Source organism: Mytilus galloprovincialis, chromosome 7 (genome assembly GCF_965363235.1).
Source record: "Mytilus galloprovincialis chromosome 7, xbMytGall1.hap1.1, whole genome shotgun sequence".
Lineage (NCBI taxonomy): Eukaryota > Metazoa > Mollusca > Bivalvia > Mytilida > Mytilidae > Mytilus > Mytilus galloprovincialis.
Genome location: NC_134844.1, coordinates 64,985,519 through 65,007,646, shown reverse-complemented (window position 1 = coordinate 65,007,646; position 22,128 = coordinate 64,985,519).

Sequence of the window (22,128 nt, the reverse complement as noted above, 5' to 3'; positions counted from 1 at the left end):
TTCTTATTAACTTCTAAAATTAACATTTTCACGTTCAGTAGAAATCTAAAAACAAATTCATTCAGTCAATCATAACCCGCCTATGTCCCACGACGTGTATTTCCCTATCCATCTGCGATCAGAAGGCATTCCAAAGCTCAGCAAATTCAGCACTTTTGAAAAACAATATACAACGATGTTGTATATTGTAGAAGATAAAACTGTTGCAATTTGCACTAAAATAGTTATAAAAGGAAACAGGATTATCATTTAATACGCCAGACGCGCGTTTCGTCAACACAAGACTCATCAGTGACGCTCATATCAAAATAGTTAAAAAGCCAAACAAATACATAGTTGAAGAGGATTGTATATATACAAACACGTCTGTTGAGCCATAACTTTTAATAATAACTCACTGAAGTCGCCGACGTTGACAATGGTAGAGTACAAACTAAAGAACGTGTTTATCCCGCGATAATCTCGACTTATATACATACTTATATCACAAATTATGAATAGAACAAAAATTCAGATTTAACTCCCTCAAGCTAATCTGCCATACACCACTACAAAGTGACCGGAAGTCAATGTAAATTTGTCCATAAAATGAAATATATATCATATACAAGTAAAAATCAAAACAGCGTATCTGGTCTTTTACGGACGTCATCATTATAAGTCATTATGCATGATTGAGGCTATCTGTTACTTATCAAATTGTATATACAATTTCATTTAGATTCAATATGACAGAAAGTGCGATTCAATTGAAGAGTATGCGAGATTATGGAAAGCATGTGATTAAGAAGATTTTATATAGTTTCGGAAAGATATAGCATGGATCGTGGATTCACATTCGATTTTAAAAACTTATAACAAATCTATGAACACCTACCTATCTACAAATACCTAAGTGAAGTTCTCTCTTCATGGCAATTTTGTTGTCGTCCATGTTGAGAAAGTCACTAGCACTTGTTTTTATTTGAAATCACATTACAAAAACTGCTTGATAAGGAATAAGGTCTGGAAAATTCACCCGTAAATCAAACAACTTCCACAACACTTACTAACCTCCAATCATAGGTTGTACTATTTTCTTTGTTTGTCAAAAACACAATGAAAATATTATAGGTCGATTAGATAAAGAAAGGTAACAGTAGTTTACCGCTGTTTAAAAATTATAAATCGATTGAGAGAAAACAAATCCGGGTTATATACTAAAACCGTGGGAAACACATCAATAATAAGAGGAAAACAACGGAACAACAGAAATACTGAAGTGCAACAAAAACAAACTGCAACATACATAGTAACGGACTATTTGATAACAACTACCATATTCCTGACTTGGTACAGGACATTTTACGAAAAAAATATTGAATGCCATTTATCTATAAGCAACTCTTGGTCTACAATTGAATATTTTATTCTGCACTCATTAGCTATGACATCACTTATTACAGTAGAAATTATTTGATCAAATAGCTTCTACTTTAAATACCTTCTCGATTAAGTGTACCATTGTTGTCTTTTAACGACTTTTTATACATAATATAAATACACATTAAATATTTCAAAGCAGTGAATTTTAAACATTCTTTGTCAGTTATCAACCTTATTCGTATTATAATAACCAACAACGAATGTCAGTTGTTGAAAGGCAAAGTTCATGCCATCCCCAAAGTATGTCAACAATCTACCTTAGAGAAGTTTCATGAAATTTAGATGATGACAACTTTAGTTAGAGTCGATCCAAAGAAATAGCAATTTTCAATATCAATAAGCATTATCGTTATAATTGGGTTTTTTTCACTTAATATGTCTATTTGTAATCAGTATGAGTAACATGCTCTTCTTATGGTCAATAGTTGGCTAAATAGCAGCATTTCTTTTACAAATACAGTATTCGTATTCGATTGTTGATTGCTTTACGGATTTAATAAGCTATAAGAAAGTATCATGAATGCAGAAAACATTGACTTGACAACAGTTTTAAAACTTTTAACTTTGTTATTAAAATGAACGCATCGTGACCCTTTTACTGAGGTTAGCTTCGGTGTCATCTATAAGATTAGTCTGTTTACAATCAACATTGAAATTGGAATGCCTGTTTTGAGAAAATGTAAACCAAATGAAAATAAGATAACTTAATATTTTGCATAAGGCAAATGTTTCTTCCTTAAACTTTGATCGCCATTTGATTTCGTTTAAAATTGAATTTAACCAAACGTTGCATTCAATTCTTATTTTTTATTTCTTTGTGGTAAAATGTACATATGTTATGAGACTTGAAACACAAAACTCCTGCAAAACTATATAGAAAGTAGAATGGAGGGAGTTTTATACCTTGCCAAATCAAATAATATATATTATATACTATGTAAACTTAGCAAAATGAAGATGTTCGATTTTAAATAAGATGGCTTATAACTTCTTTATCAATGGGATTTTTTTTTTTAAATAAAATGCATCAAAATTTATGTCTCTGAATACTGCAGAAGAATGGTGGCGTTACGTTTCATTTTTTTATAAATTAAAACATTCAAATTCATCTTCTATCAACAATTACCATTGAATTATCATAAGCTTATTACTAGATTTATTTCACTTGACTTGGCGGGGTTTAAAAAGTTCGCATATTTAAGACCAGTCCATCTATAGACAAGAGTTTTGGGATGAACTCATCAATTAAGTATCCAGTTATTCGTTCCATAACATACACTCAGTTCTTTTGTATATGTGTTTGGTGACACTGATAGGTTATTTAAATTCAATAATAGTTATAACGGCAATCATCCTTATTACACACATCTTCAAATAGACTGTTCTTATGCAAATTAAAACGTAAGCTGTGTCCGATCAGTTGAAATAACATTGGTAATACTGTTGTTTTATCTTAAGCTACGTTATCGTCATAAGGAGACTTATAGTCTTTTTATTTGCAGTAATTCATATGTAAAATATAAAACAAAATCAAGGTCAGGACATCTAAAAAAAATACTTCCCAAGCCAATTACCAAATACAAAGATCATATATCTTCTTCTTTCCAATGTACTTATTTTACTTTTTGTATTCAATTTATCGTTTAATAATATTTACTCATTTGAACAACATTCATATATATATATTTATATATACTAGTCTAAATTGAAAACTTTTATATATATTCACACACATTGAATATTTAAAAGCCAAATATTTTAAACATGCTTTGATAGTAGTCAAACCTTTTTATAAGTTATAAATTATATTGTTTGATGAATTGATTATTCTCAAGGCAACAGCAAATATTACCCTTAAATTCTATTCATCACCACAATAAGAACTAAAGCTTTTTTCATTTCGGTTAAATTCAATTCAAGTTTAACAATGATATTTGAGGAGTGTGTTATGATTTTAATGGATTAATAAACACCATGAACTAATTTTAATATTATATTTCTCAAAGCTTCACTTCAACATGAATATTATATATTATGCTTTACCGGTGTCCACAGATTTTAAGAGGATTCGTATTTCTGTGACTTTCAATTAAGTATCTAAATGTAAAGTTTGTTTATGTGTTACATATTTGTTTTTCGTTCATTTTTTTACATAAATAAGGCCGTTAGTTTTCTCGTTTGAGTTGTTTAACATTGTCTTATCGGGGCCTATTATAGCTGACTATGCGGTATGGGCTTTGCTCATTGTTGAAGGCTGTACGGTGACCTATAGTTGTTAATGTCTGTGTCATTTTGGTCTTTTGTGGACAGTTGTCTCATTGGCAATCATACTACATTTTCTTTTTTACAGTGTTTGGGAAGTAACCTTTTTCTATAGCAAAATAAATACCGATATGCACTTTACCCTTTTCTGGTTGAGTTTCATGTCTAGTTCTGATTGATATCTCGGGAATTCCCTGGACTAAAATTTGATTCTATTTCAAAATTTCAAGTTGTTAAGATGCATTTTTAATGGATGCATTTTAAAATTTGGATGAAACTGAGATTAATATAAAATTCTAAGACAAGTTAACCTCATAATAAAACCTAAACATAGGTCTGAAGTCATTTGACATAAGATAGACTACGATGTATAACTTTTCTCGGTTTCATGTTTTCTTTATTGTTTTCGAAAAGGAACAAACTTCAGAATTTAATTACATGGACGATCCAGGGTAAATGATTTGGTTTTTGGCTTTTCCTTCTTCATCTTTTTAAGATGAAAAATGATAACTACAATATTATAAATTTGTATTTGTAGCGACAAATTTGTTAATCCACAAAAAGACATGAAATACTTTTGCCCCAAAGCACAATGTAAACTAAACATTTACTTTTCTATAAAAAAAAAAAGAGTTTACACTTGATGTTATATTACTATAAAATGGTGCAGAATTGGTGATAACTAACGTTTCAACCATGAGAGAAAACGATCTGTATTTCACTGCGCTTGTCTGTAATGAATATTTTTTTACAAAAATAAGAAGGTATGACATAACTTCAAATGAGATAAATAGGACGATTATGTGACAAAATATAAGTAATCGTAATGTTTTCATCGATATACTTAACTCATTCCATAAAGTTAGTTACAAAAGGCCCCGGGAAACAAAACGCACATCAATTCAAAAGAAACATTGCCTGCTATATGCTTAAATAATGCAGGAAAAACAAATTCGGGTGGTTCAAACCAACTGTTTAAGAGGCTCATGACCATTTAGAACCTCAATTTTTTTTAGTTTTCGCCCAATCTTCGGACAGTGGTGTAATAGCAAGCACAGCAAAACACATTATAAATAGACAACAATAATTGAACAGTTACCACATTTAACAGAAAACAAGTTAAATTTTATAAAACAATAATATGTTTTATAGAGATTTAAAAACAACAACAACAACAACTACAAAAACATAAATCATGAAATTAAAAGAAAAAATAAAGAAAAACTAAAGAATCCTATGTATTAGGGGAAAAAACTATCTTTACTCCATGACGGATTTTTTTCTTCTCTTGGCTCTTGATATTTTATTGGCAATGAACGTGAGATTAGTTTGATCTCAGTTCATCATTGCTCAACAGTCAGTTATGACTTTTTTTTTTCTTTCCTCTGAATTTTCTAGCCTTACTTCACCACAAAAATCTGCCTTACCTGATAAAAAGAACACATTTTGCAGATAATTGGAAAAGAAGGATGAAGTTTTTCTTTCATCACCAAAAACACATGAAAAAGAACATAAGAGAATCGTATTCCATCAAGAAAGTTCATGCGTTACGATTTCCCCTCCCCCTCTCGACAGTACGATTTTAAGTGTAAAAATTTAGCTTACTAGAGTGGAGAAACATCGTATCACACTCGGTGAAATAGTAGGAAAGATCTTTCAGAGTACATTTGTATACGTATTTTCGCTTACAATAAGGTTAGGTAGCATTTTAATAACTGTTGCTTCACATTTCATCCTTGTTTCGAATAAAAGTAAAAAACAAAGTTGTTTTCGTTATATATATTCGTATAACTAAATTACTAGATTATTAATAGGCCCAAATGTTGCAAAACAGTTGTCCTACCTCAATGACAAATATATTATTGTCCCCTCAGATAAAGCCCTAAACAACATCGTTTGTGTGTGTAAATCACATTACATAAACTGCTTAATAAATGAATTAGGTATAGACAATTCATTTGGAAACTCAACATATACCCCCACGAAACTTACTGAGGAAGAAATCCTGGATAATCATAGGTATGTTCTATGTTCCTTGGAATTTTACCAAAGATGAAGAACTGGATCGTCCATCACTGTATTGGATACATTAACTACATTAGTGTCCATACACACAACGGTATATTGCTGGGTCTTCCAAGTGCTCAATGAAACCCCTTTCTAAATTATTTACATCTATTTTATCAACGATCAAATCCGGGCTTCAAAGTTATTGTGAAACTTATTATTTTAGAGGTTGCGTGAATCAGATGTAGATACTAAAAAATTCAAAAGATATTTCAGTGTACATAAACTCTTAGACTCTTTCATTTTTCAATAGTATTAAAACATTTGACTTTTTTACACTTTACACAAGTATTCCCCATTCCAAACTAAAAGACAAATTGAAAGAGGTGGTCCTGCTTTGTTTCATAAAAAAGAATAGCCAAAGTAGATACACGTATCCTGTCTTAGAGAGGGGTCAATCCTATACTTCGTAAAAATCACTCTGATTTTAACAATAAATTTTCTGAAACTGACATTATCAATATGCTTGATTTCTTGATTGTCATATTTGTTACATTTGTAGGAGGGGTTTTCAACAAATAATCGGCATTCCCATGGGAACAAAATGGGCCCCTCTGCGGCGACTTGTTCCTTTATTCATATGAGGCTGACTTCATACAGGAACTTCTTAGGGAAAACAAGAAGCTAGCAGTATCCTTTAACTTAACTTTCCGCTATTAAGATAATGTTCTCTGACTAAATAATTCGAAATTTGGTGACTATGTTGAACGCAGAATCCTTGTGACCTCAAACTTTGAAGAGTTTCGTCATGCAGCACATATAATTCAAATCGAATTTCGCTATGAGATGGATATGTCATGTTTATGCGATAAGTTCCAGTTGAGAGGGCATTTTTTTCAAGACTGTTTTTGTTGGCAAATACTCAACTTGAACATAATTAATACCGTATGTTGGGTTGTTTTTTTTCGCGTGTGTTTAGCTTTCACTTTGTTCGCGGCAGCGAGAGAAACGCAAAAACTTGATCTCGCGTAAATTTCAATATATTTCATTTCCTTTGAAATTGGGTTTTTCCCGTTTGCTATTTTTAGTAATTATATTCAAATGGGTACTATATAAAGTTTGGCATTTATATGTATTCGTATCGAAGGTGCTCGCGTTTATGTCGAATCGATCGAAGCTAGTCACATTAGTATATATATAGTTACTACTATGTCAATTACATGTATTTATATGTTGTTTGGATCGAAGAAATCTGTACAATAAAGTAAAATAGAACATCGTATCGCCAGAGAAAATAACATGTTACTGCGAGCAACTAATCCTATTACTGTGTTTGTTTTGTTTATAGCCTTTTGAAATACTTTACATCCGGACGAGCAGGGCAATGGAAAATTTAACTGCATATTCCTGGATGTATCATTGTTTGAAAGTTTCGTACATTATTCAGTCGATTTTCAAGTCTTTATTGTTGTTCGGTAGATCACAAGAAAGTGTATACCTAATTTAGATCTCTATTTTTATAATAATTAAAATGATTAAGCAGCCTTTGCACACTTTTTGATAACACAGCAACCAGTGACAGGTTAAAAATTTCAATTATCGACGATCTATTGATTGATGTCATAACCCGAACATTTTGCATAAGTGTGAAACTAAAATTGAAATAAATCACATTTACACGGATATTTGTATTTCTGAGACGATCTTAACTATCATTTATAAGAATTCTCTTATGTACACATTTCTAGAAAGTTCACTTAATTATGTGTATTATTATTAATATTATCATGTGTTATTTCCGTTATTTAGTTTTCATAATTATTTGCAATCGATTACTTGTCAATTAATCAAGTTTACATTTTTAATTACACGATACAGTTATTGTTTCGTGTGTACTTTTCCGTTCAGTGAAAATTATACACAGTGAAAATTTAACCTGCAACTTTTTTCTCATCAAATCGGGAAAAAAATGCCGAATACCAATAGCTAAATATTCAAAATGTATTTCAACTCATTTCGCTGCAAGATGAAATCAGGATATGCGATGTGATTGAGGATGATACAAATGGGTCTTCAGCCATGAGCGGTAAAAGGCCGCCACAACCTGGCCAAATATAAAAAAATTCAAACGAAAAACAAAAGGACCGATCTATGGCACTACAATAAACGCAAAACAAACATGACAGCAACAAACTACAACCACCGAATTACAAGATCCTGACTTAGGACAGGCACATTTGTGGTTAAACATGTTTATGAGCGCTTAACCCTCAAATTACCTGGGACAATCGAGTAGCAGCACAACATACGAACAAGTTGTAAAATTAAATTGGAAATGGCTTGACTCTTCATATCGGCACCAAGCACTAAAAGAACAATCATTTAGATAAAATACATAAAATGTCGATCTAAGAGTACTCGCAGCTATAAAAGCTAGCCAAAGTCAAATACAGCTTATAGTTAAGTATATTTTCCTTAACTTAAGTATCAATCAGAACACATCAAAAATATTTAGTGTAAACACACAATATAAACAATCTGAGAAAAGCCTAACCTTGTGCAATGCCAATATATAAAAATATATTATCGACAGGAACAAGGGCCTTACGTCTTCATAAGTGTAAAGCAATACGTATGTAGTTATGTTCTAAATCATATCAATTTTAATACCAATAAAACAGTCTTTAAAGATTTTACTGCCATAACGGTTTTTAGTTGATATCTCAAAAAAAGAATATTTAAAGAATTTAGGATGAAAGAGCATCTGTAATTACCTTTCGACATCGTTCAAATTCATTTTCAATGGACCCGATACTTTGGTCCTTTTTAAAAATATTTGCAATTTTATCATCCTGAACGATGATGAAGTTCCTTGTTATTTCAATGCCGAAGAGATTAAATATTAACACTGTCATTTATATGCATTAACTTAATATCGAAACACAAGCCTCATTGCGTGTGCTTTTCCCTATGACTGACAGTTTCCTAGAATGACACCATATCACAATAATTTATATAACATATGGTCTACTCAGTATAACAATTAACAACTTAACATGCAGGAACTTCTTACTAGGAAGACAGATAAGAAGTTAGCACTATCCTTTAACTCTACTTTTCGCTATATAGATGATGTTCTTTCACTAAATAATTCAAAATTTGGTGACTATGTGAAACGCATCTATCCTATCGAGCTAGAGATAAAGGATACTACAGATACAGTTAAGTCGGCCTCACATCTTGACTTACATCTAGAAATTGACAATGAGGGTCGGTTGAAAACAAAACTTTACGACAAAAGAGATGATGTCAGCTTTCCAATTGTGAACTTTCCATTTCTAAGTAGCAACATTCCAGCAGCACCTGCATACGGGGTATTATCTCCCAATTGATACGATATTCCCGTGCTTGCATTTCCTATCATGATTTTCTTGATAGAGGGTTGCTGCTCACAAGGAAGCTATTGAACCAAGAGTTCCAAATGGTGAAGTTGAAATCATCCCTTCGTAAATTTTACGGACGCCATCAAGAGTTGGTTGACCGTTATGGAATAACCGTATCACAAATTATATCGGATATGTTCCTTACTTCGTAATTACAATCCCCTTCCCTTTCCTGAATGTGACCTACCGAATTAGACTATTTACCGGATTTGTTATCACATAAGCAACACGACGGGTGCCGCATGTGGAGCAGGATCTGCTTACCCTTCCGGAGCACCTGAGATCACCCCTAGTTTTTTGGTGGGGTTCGTGTTGTTTATTCTTTAGTTTTCTATGTTGTGATCTGTTGTGTCGTGTTTGCTGTTGTTTGTTTGTCTTTTTCATTTTTAGCCATGGCGTTGTCAGTTTGTTTTAGATTTATGAGTTTGACTGTCCCTTTGGTATCTTTCGTCCCTCTTTTAAACTTCTATTTCGATACATGAAATGGCTTAGATCCGTTTCAATCGTAAAAAAATATTTTCGAAAAGCACTATCGTCTCTTTCGTCGCTATTTTGTCGTTTAACTCGACTCGATTAAACCTGGTCAGGGGCAGGATTGATATCGAGTTAACTCGAGGGTTGTAAAATGATAAAACTCGGGTACTTCGATTGCAACTCGAGTAACTCGGGTTATCCGAGTTGGACGAATCGAAGTAGGCCTTGGAGATATTTCGATTGGGCAGAACATTGAAATATTGCTTTAATTATTATATTACTTATAGGTATCATGAACTTCAGTTTGTTGAAATGAAATGAAGGCCTAAATTCTTACTTCAGTAAGAGAACTTTGATATCTCTTCGATACATTTTTATATCAATTTAACTAGACGCTAAATGTATCAAATCAAGGTCTTAAATTGTCATTTAAATCTGCCAATGAAACATAGAATCCCTCATCTTGTATCAAATTCAGACATATGTATGTTAACCATCAGCCAACACAATTTATTTGCTTTTATATTTCATCAATCATTGTTAATGTAACATCTATACTTTTATCTATTCTATTAAACGAGAAGACCTTATTTTGTCTGTCGCTTCTCTTCCTCCAAAAATAAATTGGGCGTCATGCCTCTGTGTCCTAAAGGTACCATGCATAGTCGCATTTGTCATCCATTCTTATGACTATTCAGTTTGGGTTATTTTGGGAGAAAAATGAAAAATTAAGGCGTTCGGATATTCATTTCGTGATCAGACCGACTTTTACGACAGACATGACTACAGGTTTTAACATTGAGAACCAATCGTATGATGGATAACAAAAATGAAAAATAAATAAGCCAATCAGAGTGTTGTCCATATCGTGGTTTTTAGATCGGAAGAACCACTACTTTTATACCTCGGTTTTCATTTGCACATAATTTGCATAAGTACTCGGACGGTGACAGGACACTTATTTTTGCGTTTAAATCTGTATGTACTGTATACTATGATTAAAATACTACTATAATATATATAGACACTCTATATAATATAGCAGTGATCGCCATGGAGAAGAAACTTAGAATTAATAGTTAATAGAAAATTAAATACACTTTAATATTTATAATATGAATACGTATTTTCATAGCAGAGAGATATAATGAATTATATGTCTCTGTTCATAGTATACAGAAACGCAAAAATAATGGAATATAACAGAAAACAAAATGATAACGGACTTTATAAAAAGGGAGCAGGCTTAAAAATATTGTCCTGTCTCGATGTACCTATATGACTTCCTTAAATTCTCCAGATATAAAATCTTTTACACATAAATTCTTCCTAAAAGAGATGACATGCTTTCAACCAAGCTTAAATTGCCCGCGATTTCGCTTTTAAGTCAAACAGGACTCCCAGTTTTAAACTTGCACATAAATTTCATAAGAGTACTCGGGGACAGCACAATAATTATCCGGTTGGTAGAGACTCCCTCTATAATATAGCAGTGATCGCCTATGAGAAGAAACTTGAAATTGATAGTTTATTGCAAAATAGACTTTATTTATAGGATACGTAAGTTTATAGTATACAGAAACGCGAAAATAATGGAATTTAACAGAGAAAAAATAACAGTCTTTGGAAACTGTTTCCAAGTACCTATGAATTTTAATACCTTTTCTGAAATTCTCCAAACATCAACTCTTTTACTTAAATTCTCCAGACACAAAATCTTTTACAACATTTCTCCCTAAAACAGTATACATACTTTCAACCAAGCTCTAAATTCCCGCGATTTCGCGGGTGTGTTCTAGTTGTGTTTAACTTTCAAGATTTTCTTCAAATATTTGTTTAGTATAGCATGAATTTAATTTGCAATATTTCATACGTCATTTATACTGAAAGTCGTTTTTGAAGGGAACGCCTGAAATGCTTAACAAATTGTCGACACAAAATAGGTTTATGTAATATGCTGCGTATATAACTTGATCAACTGTAACAGTAAAACTGGTATGCGTTAAAACAAATCATTATCTGTCAATTACATTATACAATCAAAATAATCAAATAATCTCTACTTTACTTACTTCTCCGATACGGTGTTCCTATGTTTTCTCATTCATCCGTTTGATTCATGTTTTTAACACAGGTGATTAAAACATATAAAGGCACACAATATATGTTTTCAAACGGTTAGTTTCAAAATATTATGTATTAGTTGTCAAGGTTTTTCTTTCATCTCGGAACAATGAATTTTGTCGATTATATGATTTCAAGTGACAAAATATTTGTTTTTTTGACCCAATGAAGCTGCAAAATCCATATTAATCAAACAAATCAGATATGAAAGCGGCGAAAAATTGGCTACGATTTTGATAGCCACTTGAAGAGAGTTTTGAGAAGTGATAGGGAAACAAATGTTGACACTGCACTAATTCTTGTCATTATTATTGACTTCGACAAAATGTAACTACTGCACTGAAGTCTGACAGCCATGAGCTGCTTACAAACAACACAAATATATTCATTTCAACAAGTTAGTGGAAACTGGAAAGCTTAGTAAATTTAACTTTTGTGACTTGCATGCAAAGAAATATTGGTCTTTTGTATATTGATATATAATCATTTCTAATTAGGAATTATGTTTTGTACAAAAATCAAGGATCAATCTAAACTGAACTTAGCAACTCACTGCAACATGATGAAAACTTATTGTGAAATTCGTCCCTGGACAATATCTCTCAAAACCCTAAGAACCATATATCAAAAAAAGGTTTATCATTATTAAATCTTAATAAGGATTTATTGAATATATCTGTCATTTGTAAAGTTACAATTTACGAGTTCTTTATGCGTCCATATCATGCATTTGATTGAAGATTGATTTAATGGATGATAAAAAAGGTGTTAATCATTGCTCAAATCTTGCTAATTGATTATCACATAGACTAATCAGGATCACAAAAAAATTATAAGGGCATCGCATAGACTCATAAACTTAAGGTGCTTTGACAGGGTAAGCGTCTCCTGCTTTCGTGCATCACTCGGCATGAAAATCGCCAGTCGCCATCGGTAATAACACATAGCCGCTTAAACTACAAATAAAACGATAATACTGGCATTTTGTCGGTTTACAAATTAATGATGGTGACCCCAAAACTTATGCCGAATCACTATCCCTATGTCGAGCTTTCTGCGACAAAAGTCGCAGACTCGACAATAAAATAAATAATAATTCACTTGGAAATCAAAAAACTCCTACTAACCTTAATAAATAGGAAATCATGAACACTCATATACGTCTGTTATTTTGTTTAATTTTAAAAGTTGAAAAGGACATAATTCGTCAATAGCAGAATAAATATAATTATCAAATTACGTTATCTCTACAGTGGCGTTTTCCTTTGTTGATTTTCTATTCATCTGTTCTATAATTATTTATGCAGATATAAATATGCATTGAATGTTTAAAGGTAGTGTATTCTACTCATTCTTTGTCAGGTATTAAAGTAATATGAAACTTCAAATTAATAAAAAGAGGCTGACAATATTTTATATATTTTAATGGCTAAGTTTTACTTCAAAAAGTGTACGTGAAGAAAATTATTTATCGACAAAAAATCTTCATAAATGTATTACTATTGAATTATATTCTTCCAGTACACTATTTTCCCGTATGCAGTGATCTTTACTACGGGACCTCTCGTTATAGTATCGCACATCAAGTGCGAGAGAAAAACTGTGATGCAAGAATGTAAACAAACATGGAATTGAAGGTTCAAAGAAATAACTGACAGCTTAAAATAAATCAAATATACACGAAATCGAATAACAACTGTTAACATGTGTTAAGGAAAAGATTAGTTAACAAATTGGAATGCATGCACAATTTAAAACTACAATATCATGACTCTATTAATTTTATTAATTTTTACCTGTTCCAAGTGCTCTGTGTTGATTAATTATCAATGTCACGATCTGGTAAACATGGTTAACTTCGGCAAAAACTCATTTCATATAACTAAAACATAAGGGGGCAAGGAGGTTTCAATAACAGGTAAACAGTAAATTGATTTGGTTTAAAACAGATAACAAGGAATTGAAAAGGGAAAAAAGCAGAAAACAATAAATGAAATTTTAAATCAGTCCAGTCCAGGTCCAATCCAGTAGATGATTTATAGATCTTGATAATATAACAGGTTGTATGGACCTAGAAAATTGTAAATTGTGCAAACAAGACTTTTCAGCCATTGAGAAAGTTCGGCCTTGTTTGATTTTTTGGTAAATTGTACAAATTTCGGCTTAAATTCACTTAATACTTGTACAATAAATGATAGGATTGATGTTGAATTTTTATGAACAAAATTAATAGTTCTGTTTACGTAAAATATTTTAAATTAAGGGCATTTGATAGATCCATGTCTGTGGCTTAGTTTATTTTTTCTTTCTGAAAAGCAATTTATAGTATGGGCAATTCTGATAGTATAACAGAAATTGGCCCAAGTGACAATTCTGATATTATAATAGAAATTGCCCCGAGTGACAATTTGGAAGACACCAAGTGACAATTTGGATGACACCAAGTGACAATTTTGAAGACACCAAGTGACAATTTGGATACAGAACTATTTTATAATTTTGTAAAAAAGTATAAAAGAATGTCGTATTATTATTAATGAGACATCTCTCCACAAGAGACCACTTGACACAGAAATAAAAAAAACTCTAGCTCATCATACGGCCTTCAACAATGAGCGAACCCTAACCACATAGTCTGTTATAAAATGCCATGAAACGACAAATGTACAACAATTCAAACGGGAAACTAACGTCCTAATTTATGGACAAAAAATGTACTAAAAACTTAATAGCACAGCAACAAACGGCGACAACTGAATTACATAGGTAACAATGAACGCCATACTAATTTCCAAATTGTACACAAGAAACTAAAATTAAAATAATACAAGACTAACAAAGGCCAGAGGCTCCTGACTTGGGACAGGCGCAAAAATGCGGCGGGGTTAAACATGTTTGTGAGATCTCAACCCTCCCCTTATACCTCTAGCCAATGTAGAAAAGTAAACGCATAATAATACGCACATTAAAATTCAGTTCAAGAGAAGTCCAAGTCTGATGTCAGAAGATGTAACCAAAGAAAATAAACAAAATGACAATAATACATAAATAACAACAGACTACTAGCAGTTAACTGACATGCCAGCTCCAGACTTCAATTAAACTGACTGAAAGATTATGATTTCATCATATGAACATCAGGCACAATCCTTCCCGTTAGGGGTTTAGTATCATACCATCATAACATATATGAGAAGAACATAACCCGTGTCATGCCAACAACTGGTTTTTTAATAAATGTGTTTAGTTCCGATGCAAAGACCCTATAAGTGAATCAATATTAACGCCAAAATATGCAATCTTTAATGACCTGACAACAGTATCGTAACTATATCCCTTCTTAATAAGTCTATTCAAAGGTTTTGTTAGTTTTTGAGGTGAATACTGACACCTTTGTGCTTTATAAAGAATATTTCCATAAAAAATTGGATGTGAAATACCTGAACGTATAAGAAGTCTGCATATTGAGCTATATTTACGAATGATGTCCTTATACCGATGATAAAATTTAGTAAATGTTTTGACTAGTTTGTGATATCGAAAACCCTGGTGTAATAATTTTTCAGTAATACATAAATTTCTCTCGTTAAAATCTAAAACATTGTTACATACACGAGCGAATCGTACAATTTGAGATATATAAACACCGTAAGATGGTGACAAGGGAACGTCACCATCTAAAAATGGATAATTAACGATAGGAAATGAAAAATCATCTATTTTATCATAAATTTTAGTATTCAGCTTTCCGTTAGTGATATAGATATCAAGATCGAGGAAAGGACAGTGGTCATTGTTAGTATTAGCTTTATTTAAAGTAAGTTCAACAGGATAAATTTCTTTAATATACATACTGAAGTCGTCATTATTGAGAGCCAAAATATCATCCAAATATATAAAAGTATTATTAAATTTGTTTATTAGATGTTGTTTCGATGGGTATTTGCTTATTTTTGTCATAAATTGTATCTCATAGCAATACAAAAACAGGTCCATGTTTTTCATGGTTTATATTGACCATGTAAAAAATCAGCTGTTTGTTACGATAAAATTTTCAAAAACTGATCAAAAAGGGAAATCCACTACAGTACTTTAGTTGTTGAAAAAAATGAATCAAATGAGATTTGTCCTCTACAAAGTTTGAAAGCCTTTTTGCAAATTAGACCTGGAAATGATGGTCCTCTTTTTTGCCATATAAATGGGAAATCATTGACAAGATTTCAGTTTCAGACTGTTTTAAACAAAGGACTCAAGTTTTTGAGTTTAAACACATCTAGATTTAATACGCTTTCGTTTAGAATAGGAGCAGCGACGTCAGCCTTTATGTCTGGTAAAACTGAAAATCAGATTAAAACCATGGGTCGCTGGATGTCGTCATCATTTCAGCGCTACATTAGAATTCCTAATATTTAATTTTGCTTTCAGCAAAAAATGACATTTGGATAATTGGTTCATCTTTGGTAAAAAAAATGCATCTGAACACACTCAAACTAGAGCAACTGGTATTGATCTGGGTCTGGAAAAACTTGGTTACAGTATTGTGTGGATAGGTCATTCAGGAATGTTATGGCACATGGTTCCTTCAATTATAACTGCATTGTTGAATTGGAGATCGCAACCTTCAATAATTCTTATTCATTGCGGTGGTAATGATTTATGTAACATTCAAAATGGTAAACTTTTATACAATATTAAGGACACTTTACGTCAGTTAATGTCATCGTTACCAAACGCAAATGTTATTTGGTCATACATTTTGCCAAGGCGAATTTGGAGGAATGCCATGAATAAAAAGGCAATAGAACGGTATAGAGCTCGTGTAAATAGGGGTGTTAGATCTTACCTACACAAAGTTGGGGGCAAGGCTATTAAACATACTGATTTTGATGATATCCATCCAACTCTTTTCGCTGATGATGGCGTACATCTGTCATATATTGGCATTGAAATTTTTATTAATGCTTTTCAGTCAGCATTAGAGTTGTTCATTAAGTATCCAAACAGATTTTTATATCCAGATGAACTTTAAACTGTTCTAAGTTGTAAGCCATCGTGCATGGACTCATTAAGTTGTATGTCAGTTGAATAATTTATTCAGTTGTTAAACGCATGTATCAAGTTGAAAGCTCTGTTGAAGATACAACAGTTTTGTTGTTAGTTGTAAATACATAGTTGAATAAATGTTTGTTGTTGTGCAAGTTGTTTATACTGTTGTATAGTAAAGTATATTACTTCTTCGTTGAACTGTTGTATAGTATAGTTGATATACTTCGTTGAACTGTTGTATAGTATAGTTGATATACTTCGTTGAACTGTTGTATAGTATAGTTGATATACTTCGTTGAACTGTTGTATAGTATAGTTGATATACTTCGTTGAACTTATGTTTAGTTGTTGAACTCTGTTTAAATTGATATGTTTGTTCAAAACCTAGATTTTTTCATTTGTTTTGTGTGTTAAAATAATTTTTTTGTCATGGATTGATAAATTTTGTTGGTGATGCTTTCAAATAAGTTTGTTAGCATTTGGCTGAATTTATTACAGTTGGCGTCTGGTAGCCCAGTTGCCATTTGGAGAAAACATATGATGGTTGCCCTTCATTGTTTTTATCTTGGACATTAATGAGACATTGTCGATGAATGCAAATTCATAGGCCGGTTGAAAATAGTTGAACTGTGCTAATAAATCCATGACAAAAAATTGCCAAAAATTCAAACTTACTATTTGTTGTTTTTTATTATGATCATTATTTAGTTTGTCTTACAATTTATCTTCGTTTGTATAAAGAAGGTAATCTGGAGTCATTGGAAATATTACGAGTGATTTCAATGGATTTGGGTTATCTTTTATCTGGTATATCGAATTCCTAAATCTATATCTATTGGTTTCTTTCGAATATTTAATAATACCCAGACACACCATACAATCCAATACAAGCTTAGATGCTGATTAATTATTTAATGATAAATTATTACTTGTTTACCGTTAAGTCATTTGCAAGTACAATAATAAATTTTGAATGCGCAAATTTTGAATTGTTTTTAATTAATTCGATGACCCTGGAACGGTTGGATGAAAAGAAGTGCTTGTGCCACAGATACCACCGATACCAATATTAAAATTTAGTGCGCAAATAAAAAAAAATGATGATTTATATTTTGTCATGCTGGAACATGACAAAAAATAAGAAGATGTGATATGCTTGCAAACGAGGCATTTTTACACATGAGATCAATGAAACAAAAACTGACCACTATATATGTCAACGTGTATTTTGTATTCTAAAGTTTTAATTGCTAACGTCATTCCCTAGAAAGTTTAAAGCAACACTTTTAAATTTGAGCTTTACTGAACACCAGAATGGCCAGCATATGTAAGAAAAACAAATAAAGATATCGAATACTAGAGCTCAAAATTTGAAAAAATAGAGAACAATGTGTTAATAAAAGTAAATAATGCATAAATAGTTATCAAATGTACCAGGATTATAATTTAATACGCCAGACGCGCGTTTCGTCTACATAAAACTCATCAGTGACGCTTAAATCAAAATAGTAATAAAGCCAAACAAGTACAAAGTTGAAGAGCTTGGAGGACCAAAATTCCAATACGTTGTGCCAAATACGGATGAGATAAGATAAGATAAGATAATTTTATTAACTAATCATGGTGCCCAAAATTTGAGCTATACAATCAAATGAATTACAAAATAAAGCACAGAAAATGATTAGAATGATTAAAGTACATTTAAACCAAAAAACCACATGAATACACATTTACACTAATTAACCTGATATAAATCAAGTTATTGACAAAACATAGTTATGGGTGCCACTGTGACCTGGAGAAATTACATAAATCTTTATAGTTCTAGGTCTATGGGAGACAACTCCTGATCAATTTTATTTCCTATATACATGTATATATATATCTATAAATATTTTTTTTCTTCTATTTTTTTTTCTTTTTCAAACAACAATATTTTCTATTATTTTCTTTGGTTCTTCAAAAAGGGAGTGCAATAAATTGGATAAGTTTGAAGTAACAAACAAATCTTCAGATGAAAGAATCCAAACAAATTTCATTTCATCAGATAATCTTGAAAAATTTTTGAATTTTGAATTTAAATTAGATAGATGTTGAGATCGAGTATCTTTTAGAACAGGACATTTTAAAAGAAAATGTAGTTCGTCTTCAACTGCGTTCTTACATAGCTTACACTTTCTGTCTTCAGCTTTAATTCCAATATACCTCCCTCTTTCGATTTCAAGATCATGACAGCTAGTTCTAAATCTTGTGATTATTTGCCTGTCTTTTTTTGAATTCATTTTTAAATATGGTTCAAACATAAAAATATTTTTAAATTTTCTGTAAGTTCTTAATTTATTACCAGATTGTAAATTAGTACACTTCCCAGAATTGCTTTCTAAACTAGCTAACCAGCTTTCTTTAAATTTAATAGTTAAAGATGTTTTTACTTTTTTTAGAATATGGTTTTGTTTAAAGTTTGACTGGTTAACAAATAGATATTCTAAGTCTAGAAATTTAAATATATGTTTAATGCTTCCTATCCAAGATTCCTGGTTATGTTTGTCCATAGAATGAGATAGATTTATGGCTTCCCTTAGAATAATATTTGAAGGTTCAATATCTTTCATAAGATGGATCCAATATTTTACCATATTCATTATTACATAATACAGTGTAGGGAGTGAACCTAATTCTCCTCTACATGCCATATTTGATGTTTTTATATTAACTCCAAGTGAAAATTTACAAAGCTTAGTATGAATTTTCTCTAGTACAAGATAATCAGTTTCTTTTGATATAAAGTTATCCAAATGTATTTGTTTCTTATGTGGTATATAACCCCAAATTTCAGATCCATACAACAAGATTGGTCGGATTGTATGGTTATAGATGTGTAATAAAGTACTAGGTTTTGGGCTTTCCACTGAAAAGGTCTTCCTTAATTTGAAATATGCTTTCATTCCTTTGTTATAAAGTTCTTTCTTTGCTATTTGGAAACTCCCAGACGATGAAAAATTTATACCTAAGTATGTGTAGTTCTGTACACATTCTAAAGTCTGGTTTCCTAATGATATTTTAATATTTTTAAGTCTTCCTGATTTGTTAAATACAAGAACCTTGGTCTTTTTTGTGTTAACTGTCATTTTAAATCAACTGTAAATTTATTTAATTTGTTAACACAATTTTGAAGTCCTTGCTCTGATGATGATAAAAGAACTACATCATCAGCATACATTAAAATATTTAAGGGATGTGTATTTAATGGGATTGGGTCACATGTTTGGTCAAATTAGGTTGGCAAATCATTTAAATGTATATTAAAGAGACAGGGACTGAGATTATCCCCTTGTCTTACTCCTATATTTGATTTAAAAAGGTTTGTCCTGTGTTGGTCTATTTTTACACAAGTTTCTGTGTTTTCATACATACATTTTATAATGTCATAAAATTTTGTTCCAACACCTATACATTTAAGTTTATAAAAAAGGTGGAGATGTGAAACTGAATCAAATGCACGCTTAAAATCTACAAAGCATGCATACAGAGGCTTCGAATTATTTTTCACAAATTTTTGAATGATGGTATTTAACACATACATATGGTCTGTTGTGCGACATCCTTTAGTAAAACCAATTTGCTCACTTCTAATTATATTTCTAGTTTTTAAAAATTTTGTCAACCTGTTATTTAGAATTGAATTAAATAACTTGCCTGTGTTATCTGCAATAGTAATGCCCCTGTAGTTTGATGGATCATGATTAGATCTAGACTTGAGATGATCTATGCCTAGGATAGGAAAATCTTTAGTTTTTCGAAATATTCAAAACTTTGTAACAGGAAATTTATAAAATAGCCATAAAGTAATTGATATTCATGTCAACACCAAAGTTCTGACAACTGGGATGGTAATACACTCGGGGACGACACGCCCACCAGCAGTGGCATCGACCAAGTGCTGTAAATAGTTATCAAAGGTAAAAATGAAAATTGAAATGGGGAATGTGTCAAAGAGACAACAACCCGACCATAGAAAAAACAACAGCAGAAGGTCACCAATAGGTCTTCAATGTAGCGAGAAATTCCCGCACCTGGAGGCGTCCTCAGTTGGCCCCTAAACAAATATATACTAGTTCAGTGATAATGAACGCATAATCATTTCCAAATTGTACACAAGAAACTAACATTAAAATAATACAAGACTAACAAAGGCCAGAGGCTCCTGGCTTGGGACAGGCGCAAAAATGCGGCGGGGTTAAACATGTTAATGAGATCTCAACCCTCCCCCTATACCTCTAGCCAATGTAGAAAAGTAAACGCATAACAAAAAGCACATTAAAATTCAGTTCAAGAGAAGTTCGAGTCTGATCTTAGAAGATGTAACCAAAGAAAATAAACAATATGACAATAATACATAAATAACAACAGACTACTAGCAGTAAACTGCCATGCCAGCTCCAGACTTCAATAAAACTGATTGAAAGATTATGATTTCATCATATGAATATCAGGCACAATCCTTCCCGTTAGGGGTTTAGTATCATACCATCATAAAATATATGAGAAGAACATAACCCGTGTCATGCCAACAACTGGTTTTTAAATAAATGTGTTTAGTTCCGATGCAAAGACCCTATAAGTGAATTAATATTAACGCCAAAATATGCAATCTTTAATGACCTGACAACAGTATCGTAACTATATCCCTTCTTAATAAGTCTATTTAAAGGTTTTGTTAGTTTCTGAGGTGAATACTGACATTTTTGGGCTTTATAAAGAATATTTCCATAAAAAATTGGATGTGAAATACCTGAACGTATAAGAAGTCAGCATGTTGAGCTATATTTACGAATGATGTCCTTATACCGATGATAAAATTTAGTTAATGTTTTGACTAATTTGTAATATCGAAAACCCTTGTGTAATAATTTTTCAGTAATACACAAATTTCTTTCGTTAAAATCCAAATATTGTTACATACATGAGCGAATCGTACAAGTTGAGATATATAAGCACCGTAAGATGGTGACAAGGGAACGTCACCAACTAAAAATGGATAATTAACGAAAGGAAATGAAAAATCATCTATTTTATCATAAATTTTAGTATCAAGCTTTCCGTTAGTGATATAGATATCAAGATCGAGGAAAGGGCAGTGGTCATTGTTAGTATTAGCTTTATTTAAAGTAAGTTCAACAGGATAAATTTCTTTAGTATACATACTGAAGTCGTCATTATTGAGAGTCAAAATATCATCCAAATATCTAAAAGTATTATTAAATTTGTTTACCATATGTTGTTTCGATGGGTCTTTGCTGATTTTTGTTATAAATGTACCAGGATTATAATTTAATACGCGCGTTTC